An 8,565-nucleotide genomic window follows, 5' to 3' on the forward strand; every position below is an offset into this window, starting at 1 on the left:
ATCTCTGCAGTACAACCAATCCAAACACAAGTGCTGAAAATGTGACAGTGAAAAAGAAGTAGAATAAGCACATTTGCTAAAAGAAAAGCAGAAAGAGGTAGTAGCATAACTATTGGGAAAAGAAACCTATTTCAAGTAAGTTCTTAATTATACACAGAAAATCTTGTTTACTAAGTTTTTTTAAGCTCAGTTAACTCGTAGCTTTCAAAGTTTGTACCTAAAATGGGTCCTAATGGACAGTCAGTTTCTGTATATCCAGATTGTCCAGTGAGAGGCTCTTTATTTGCTCAGCTTCCCCTAAGTCCCCTAAATGTAGTGGGTTGGTACTGGTGTAAAGTGCCGAATAACTAAGAACCCAAGTTTTAAGCCTTAAGCCTAACAAAGAGATTTTTCCACAGATGCATCAGTTTGTTAACCTTTCAAGGCAGTACAACACAATCAACAAAGGAAGTGACAATTTTTGTAGTGCCAGACTTGAAAAGTATTCCTCCATCTCAACAAAAGTTATTGTCAATTACTCCGCAGCACTAACCTTAAATGGATGACTGCATGAGGTAAGAGATGACTTCTTTGGAGTATATAATGAAGCTATTGCAGTGAATGCCTAAGCACATTTTTATTATAATAAAAGAAGGAACCCTATGTATAGAAGCAGTTACCCTTGTTAGGTATTCTAACACCCTAAACACATCATCAAGACAACAGCCTGCAGAGATTAAGTCTGTATCATAACAAAAGAAAAGCAGAACAGACGCAAAACTATTAGAAAGCTCGACATCCCTTGTACTGAATATACCTAGAATAACAATAAAAAGGCTAAAGGCTTAGGTGTGCGAGACAAGCCGAAGACTATATAAAACGAAAGCTGGTATAAGTAATTTCTCTGGCGGGGGGTATCATAAGGTATGACGAAGAGTACTTTATGACACTGTAATAGTCGTCGCTGTAAAGTTTACCCGCGGCGTAACGCAAGCCGCACAGCGGCTATCAGCGATAAAGCCGACGAGAAGGAGAAGCACGCCATCGAGGCACCCCGACGTGACCGAGCCGGCGGGGCAGAGCGCTGCCGGCCGCCCGGCAGGACGGGGCGCCCCCTCCGTCCTCCCGCAGGTAGCCTGCGCGCATCCCCCACAACCACCGTCGTCTCCCCCTCCTCTTCCTCCTCACAGCCCTAGACGGAGGGACGGAAGTGCCTCGATACCTTTCGCTGAGCCACCCCCCTCCGCCGAGGGTGCGCTCGGGGGTCCCCGGGGCGGACGCCCTGCCGCCACCGCCTCGTTCCTCCCCTGCGCCGAGCCGTGTAATCGGGTCAGGGAGCCGGCAAGGACCAGCCGCCCAGCTGCGGGCCGCCCCGGGGATCGGGTTTCGCGGCTGTACCCTACCGCCTTGTGCCAGCCCCAGCCGCCGCCGCTCCCTACGGGCCCGCACGGCCCCGGCCCCGGCCCGGCGCCGCGCAGAGACCCCCGGGCCGCTACCAGTGCTCGGGGCGCCGCTCCAGGCCGCTCCCCGGGCGATGCCAGGGGATGAAGCGGATCCTCCGCCGCCGCCACAGGAGACGCCTCCCCCCGCCCGCGCGGCGGGGCAGCGGCCACCCCACCTGCCGCGCCGCGCGGAAGCCCGCCCTCCTTCCCTCCCGGGGGGCGGCAGCGGAGGGACACCCCCCCCCCCCCGCACTTGCCTTCGCCTCATGCTGCTCCGCGGGCGGCAGTCGCAGGGCTGGCACGGCCAGAGAGTGCCTCTGCCGCGGGGAGCGCCGCACTCCGCCCCTCAGGCTGCCGGCACGGCACGGCCCGACCCTGCCCGCCGCGGGAGGGGCGGGTGAAGCAGCAGCAGCGCGCGCACACCTTGGCAGATACCGCTGCTTCGGCCCCGCCCCGCCCCGCGCGCGGACCGGTTGGCGGGGCAGGAGGAGAAGCGCGTGCGGGCAAGCCCACACCCCCTCCCTTTCCGTTCCCTTAAAGCGATACACGGGGTCAAGGGGAGGCCGGCGGGAAGCGGACGCTCCAGCTGCCGGCCCCACGGTACTCTGAAAGAGGGAGGAGAAAGGGAGGAGAGCAGCAGCAACGGGGACGCAACGGGCGCGCCGGCGAACCCTAAAAGGACGCCGTTCCCTCGCACAGCCCCTTCACGCTCTCGACGCTCCCCCACTCCCTGGCAATGGTACGCTCCCACCGCTCGAATCGCACAGGCCGGGCGGGGATTGGCCGCCCTGGCGGGGAGGGGAGGGGCCAGAGCGCGCGCCAAAGGCGACTGGCGGAGCGGGGATCAAAAAAAGGGGCGGGGCGAAGCGGCAACCGTTTAAAACGCCCCGGGCGGGGTTGGGCGTTCGCGTGCGGGGCGGCGCGCGTCAGGGTGGTCCGCGTGCCCCCGCGCGCGCCCCCCCTTCCCCACCCCCCGCTGCTGTCACACCTACCTGGGCGAGCCGTTCCCCCCGCTGTTACCCGCCTCCTCGAGGGGCTTCGAAGTAAACCTGCTGCCGACCAGAACCCCGCGGAGAACTGCCCCCGACCCTCCCGCCAGGTGGGGCGGCTGAAACGAGAGGTGTCGTCACACAAAGCGCTGCCCGTCAGCGCGGCTGCTGGCACGAGCCCGAGGTGCGTGCTTGGAAGACTTCCACGCAGGCTTTGCATGCGAATGTGAAACGCCGATGAAGCCGAGCGCAGGAGAGATGGCGTGTAGGAAACCGGCAGGAGAAAGGTGGCAAATCAGATCTAAAAATGGCCGGAGAGACGCTTATAAAATCATCATGAGAAAGGGCTAAATATATTTTTGGTGCGGGGTTGGCTGAGGAGAAGCTTGGAGCTGTGGTCATAGCAACCCCTCCTGTTTGGATCCTGCTGCGTTCAGAAAATAGCTCATTGCCGGTGTGCTCTGCGAGATGTATGAAATTACATCAGATGAATGCCTGCTCCTGTTATCCTTGTCTCCTGCTAACTGAATCAACTTGGAAGACCCAAATATTGATTAATCCATCAAGTTACACTGAGGTAATAGTATAGGTACTAGATGTATGGGGAAATGACAAACCCCTGTTCTTCAGGAAGGTACTGAGAGGACCACAGAAATGCTTTGTGTATGTAAGCTTATATATATGTATGTATGTGCATCTGTTTAATTTTTTTAATGCTCTCAGAAGCTGCTGGTTACTGGCTGAATGCTCTGCATCTGAACTAGCAGTCAAGAGCAGCGCTGTCAGTTCAGTGTAGACATACACCTGCATGTCTGTGTGCATATATATATGTTTGTATAGTGTTTATATATAAATGCTTCACTCCTATCTGTACACTTTAGTGTGCATAAGTAGTGTACACATACATGCTGTCTTTGCCACACTCAGCTGCTTGAATTCTTCAGCCAAGGGAGCCAGTTGACATGCACCTGAATAAAGCGGGAATACAAACCAATACAGAAGCACTGTAAGTGACCCAGGGATTAGGAATCAAGTACAAACCCAGGATAAATCATAATATCAATGGTATTACAAAAGTACCCCAGCATGCCTTTCCAGCAGAGCTAACTCAAACACCTTTCACATCCAGACCCATGCAGACCCAATGTCCTACCAAAGCCATAGTCTTCCAACCCTAGCTTAAGAGAAGCTCTAATCTCCATAGCCTGTTAGGGGTTTTGGCATGAAAAGCAGTCAGGTACTGCAATAACATACGTGATGAAAACCAAAATAGATACTGTTCATAAGAGGCGCATAAAATGAGCTCATGACATGGCTGAGAAAATTCTTACTACAGTGTGGTATGACAAATATCAGCCAGAAGTGCACAATTCCCAAATCACTATCTATATCCCTGCCTGAGAACAGATGGAGGAAAGCCTTCAGCTGATCTAAACTTGGCTCAGCCCACCCTGTTTGCTGATGGAGTTTCCATGAGCATAGAAATTAGAGCTACTGGTTGCAATCACTTGAGAGTCGCAGCGTGCTGATTCAGCTTAGGTGCTGGAAAATCTGGCAAAGATGCCTGTCCTTACCTGAGCAGATGCACATTGTCACGCACGTACGAGTGCCAAAGGGCAGTAAGAGCTCCAGTCAATGGATATTTCCACCTTTGAAGCCAATGAAGGTCACTGACATAATAGCTCTTTGTAGGGGAGGCAGCAGCTTGTATTACCTGTTGATAGCCAAAATATCAAGGTCTCCTCCTCTACAAAGACACAGGTTGAGGATATGTCAGATTACTGACAAATGAAAGCAGAGAGAGGAGAGGGTTTACATACAGCGATACAGGAGACATTTTTAAATGCTCTCAAAGGGGCCAAAGCATACAGTGTCCCCACTGATTAATGACTGAGCACTCCGCCTCTGAACAGTCAGCGGGAGGGCTGTCAGTTTAACAGTAATCTTTGTAAAATGCTAATAAGGACCCAAACAATTCCCATTAGGGAATTGAAGAGCCATCTGCACTCTAGCATGAGGCTGCCTATGGCATCCACTGCAAGACTTGCACGTCTTGGCTTGATGTTTTGGAATCCAGCACCAGAGCGCTTAGTCATACGACAGGGTTATTTGCATTATTATGCCGTTAGATTCCCAGAGAAGTTTTCACAATGCACTGTAAGAGGAAGGGTTTAAACAAGTAGAACTAAAGCAAAAACAAAGCACTATACTTCCTTTGCATGTCTCTTTTCACTGCATGCACGTGGTGGTCAGAGTGGGAGGAGGGTGGAAGGCAGTACTGTACAGAACTTTAGGCTAATAAAGCTCACACAGAAAAACAAAGGGCTGCAACATCAGTACAAAATGGGCTACTTTGTAAAAGCGAGCTGAAACAGCTGAAATTCTGCATCACAGCCTAGTAGAAGACTGATGTTCCAGGCTGTTGATGTGCAAGGTAAGCCTGTCGCTCTATCTTCCCTGAGGACTTTACAGAACTGCTGTTTTGCACTTGGCTAGGTAAGAGCCACCTCGCCCCAGCCAAGTGGTGATTTCCTGTGAATGAGTGCCTGCAAGCACTGTAAAACTGGGTGTCTGGCACTCCAGAAGTGACCGCCAGCAAGCAGAGCAGCTGTCAAGCCAGCAGTCCCAAACTAACCCAAGGAAAAATACTGTGTTTCAGGATTCAGCTCTTAAAAGGAGGTGAGCTGCTACTGCTCAAAATAAGGTCAGAGTATGATACCGTGTCCCCTTTTGAAAAATCAGTATACAAAAATAAGGCCTGACTCTTTTATATATTCTGTTTATAAGAGAAATTATTGAAGGTTCATAAGGGCCAGGTGCTGCTCCCAGTTAGACAAGCAGTATAGCAAGGAAGGCAAGTTACAGAATAAAATCCAAGAAAGTTTTTTGTATCTCCAGGATATCAAAGCTATTTTCACAGTTAAAATGGCCAAGGAATCTTGAATTCTCTTCTGACGACCTTCCAAGGCTCAGAACTTGCCAGGTGCATGCCTGCTCCTGTGGGATTTTCCAATGTCTTTAAAACCCAAGAACAGCAAATTCCACTGGAGGCATACTGTCCCGGAGCAGAGTCCCCACATCTGGAATTAACAACTAACAACACAGCAAGTGGATTTGCAAACAAGGAGGCGATCACTGAATTACAGGGTTGGAAGGGATACTGAGGGGTCATCTAACTCCACTGCTGTGAAAGCATCTCTGTCCCATCTGTTTTACCCCTTAAGGACCTCCCCAGTGCTGCAGACACCACGGTCTATCCAGGCAAGATGTTCTTTTCTCATGATTCACTCTTTTTAACTTTAGAAACTTTTCCCTAATGATTAACCTGAATCTCCTTTACCATAATTTACATCTAGTTCTCATCCTACCAATCACAGACAAAGAAAACATTTGTTCCTCGCATTCCTGCAACAGCCTTTTAGATGCATGAAGATTTATCACATCACTTCTTATACATTCCCCAGATCTAAAACTCCGTTTCTTCTTGCCTGTCCTCCTAGGTTACGTTGTGAGACCTCTGCTGATTCTCGATGTTCACCTTTGGTGGCTCTCACTTTAGCGCACGTCTTTCCTGAATTTCCCTGTGCAGGAACAGCGCACAGCATCTTACCAGTTGAGCCCTTACCAGTATGATGTAGAACGGAAAGAGCACTCAGCATGTTCTGCAAACATCCCTCCTGTTTATACATCTTAGTATGACGTTTACAGTGCCAGAGGATTGCTTTTGCTTTCCACACACGTGGCAGTACTTGTAAAAGTAAAGGCCACAACCAAAGCACCACTGATGCATCTGAGATGCTCTCCGTTAATCAGAACTCTTATCTCCTGTATGCAAGTGTTTCTGCTAAAAGTCACTGCATTTAAATTGCTACCTGCTGGAGGCAATCTAATTGGGGATCTCCTTGACGGGTTATAGTCTTATTTTCTGATGCTCACATCTGATTGGATAGCTAGAGCAATTTTTTTTTTTAATGTAAAAGTAATCTTTACACAAATCAGCAGCTGAAGTCTTCCAAAAGAAGAAATGTTTCCAGAAGAAACTGAGGGACAGCAGAGAAAGTCTAGTCTACAGAAGTCTAAAAATTTGCTGTCTTCTGCATCAGTTGCAACTGTTAGCAGGAGGAATTGTCCAGTTCTGGATAAAAGATGAAGAGCTGTCTCCCTAAGCAATAACACAGGTGTTCAACTTGTGTTTGAAATACAAGGCAGAAGTCATCAACCACCCAGCATTCGCCTGATGCAAGTGGTTATTCACTGCATAAGCATTTGAATAACTGTAATATTTATAAAATGATGCTATTTAATCCCCTTCTGCCACCCCTGAACACACACACACACAGAGATCTGGAGTGTTGTTGTGGGGTAGGAGCTGAGTTCCAAATCAATGGCTGGTGGTGTTTTATTACAAGAAAACAAATATCAGACTAATTCACTTGAAAAAAATACCTATAGGCTCACTAAAAAAAAGTAGAAGCTTCTCTAAGTAAAAACTTCTCCAGTTCAACAGGGAAATAAAAAACTGGCCCATCAGATCCAGTAAATTTTGATCATGTAGAAAAATGTTCCTAACCCTTCAGGCTAAGAAAATTAGCTTTCAGATAGGAACTAATAAGGAAAGTTTCTCTGGGGCTATATGAAAATCTGCTGAGTGTTCAGTGTAGACAAAGCATTTGGGAGCATTTTAGGAATAAGAGAGGCTCCATGACTCTGCATACACACCGTAGATAATTTCACTGCTCACAGATTTTCCAAGCAGTAAAATATAAAATTGCCGCTATGACTCAGGACTGTATGTGGGCATACAGGAAGCTAATTAGAAACACACAACTTTCACTTCACTACACTGTACATTTTTAAGTAGAAGTAACCCAAACCAAAGGCTACACAAGGGCAGAAAACTCCCTCCCAAAACAGTACAGGATGCTAAGGGCCAGGAAGAGTAGCCCAGCTGAGTTGGACTTCACACTTCCTTTAAGAACAGCAGCAGCTCGGGTGTGTAAAGAGGCCCAAGATCATCTAAAGCAGTAAGACAGGTGCTTTTCAATGAGCAAAATATAGATATGCAAGAAGATGACCATACCCAGATGAAGTACTATTACACTGTTGCCATACTATATATATTAACATTAAACAAAAAAATCAGAAGTACAGCATTTCCTTGTACTCAGTTAGTCCCCAAGAAGGACTAAAGGAACAGATTTAAATATACCTCAGTGAAATGTAATAGAGAGAAAGTCCTGCAAGGTCATCAAGACACATCATTGGTTCTTCACCTAATTTGAGCTATACAAATTCCGCACAAGAACTGCCTGTGCAGGACTCCCCCCTGGGACTGGTTTACTCCACATAGCATGCATTAAGGTCTAAAAGGCATGCTTACTATTTGGAGTTTGGATTGGGGGAGAGCCTGAGCTATGTTTTATATACATGTTTTTAAAGCAACAGCTTTTTTACTCGTTTAAGCAAGTGTATAGAGCAGCTCCCTTGTGTTACCTAGAAATAACCAGGAGCCCTGAATCTCCAACAGGTCTGGAAGTTTTCTTCCGACTGTTAACTTACCCATGGTTAGGTTCTCTTTAGCAAAAGGTGACCCCAGCTGAGAACCTTATTGCTTTACTAGTACTATTAGATTTGTCCTTTGATAAGCTATAAAAAATACTCTACCTGTATTCCATCCAAATTCATCATTGTTTAGAGAAGTATTAATAAAAGGGGGAAAGTAAATCAATGAAGTCACTTTATTGATCCTGAGAACGTGGAACTACTATTAATAAAACATGTTGATGTTGTTTTATGGATAGGTCAAAGTCCTGGTAAGGGTGTGTTTGTCATTCTAATTTATGTGCAGTTTCATCAACAAAGTATTTGTTATTGCAGTATTGTATTTATTCATCTCCTGTTTTCCTCCCCCACAGCCAGAACATCTGCTAAACGTTTCTGAATCTAAGCTTGTTGGGATAGGGCCCATTACTTTTACATATTTATGAACTGTGTGGTACACTGGCATTCATTCAGCAAAGACTGCTTCCCGAGGCTCATGCGCGAATGACATAAACCGGTATGGGTTTATGTGCAAGAGGTCCACATGTGCAGAGGTCACAGAGGGGGCTGGAAATCCATTTACATCCAGAAGTACTTAAACTCAACTGCTGCAG

General features: G+C 47.8%; 1 protein-coding gene across 14 annotated transcripts in view; it reads right to left on the reverse strand.

Moving 5' to 3' along the window:
- MICAL3 (microtubule associated monooxygenase, calponin and LIM domain containing 3) overlaps nucleotides 1–1,885 on the reverse strand; it is a 164,261-nt gene extending 162,376 nt beyond the window's left edge. For all 14 annotated transcript variants that reach the window (XM_075757221.1, XM_075757211.1, XM_075757201.1 and 11 more), the window contains exon 1: nucleotides 1,679–1,885. The gene's annotated coding sequence lies outside the window, so the exon portion shown is untranslated. The remainder of the gene's footprint in view (nucleotides 1–1,678) is intronic.
- Nucleotides 1,886–8,565: the final 6,680 nt, after the last annotated feature.

This window comes from Balearica regulorum, chromosome 1, assembly GCF_011004875.1.
Source record: "Balearica regulorum gibbericeps isolate bBalReg1 chromosome 1, bBalReg1.pri, whole genome shotgun sequence".
In the NCBI taxonomy this organism is placed as follows: Eukaryota; Metazoa; Chordata; class Aves; order Gruiformes; family Gruidae; genus Balearica; species Balearica regulorum.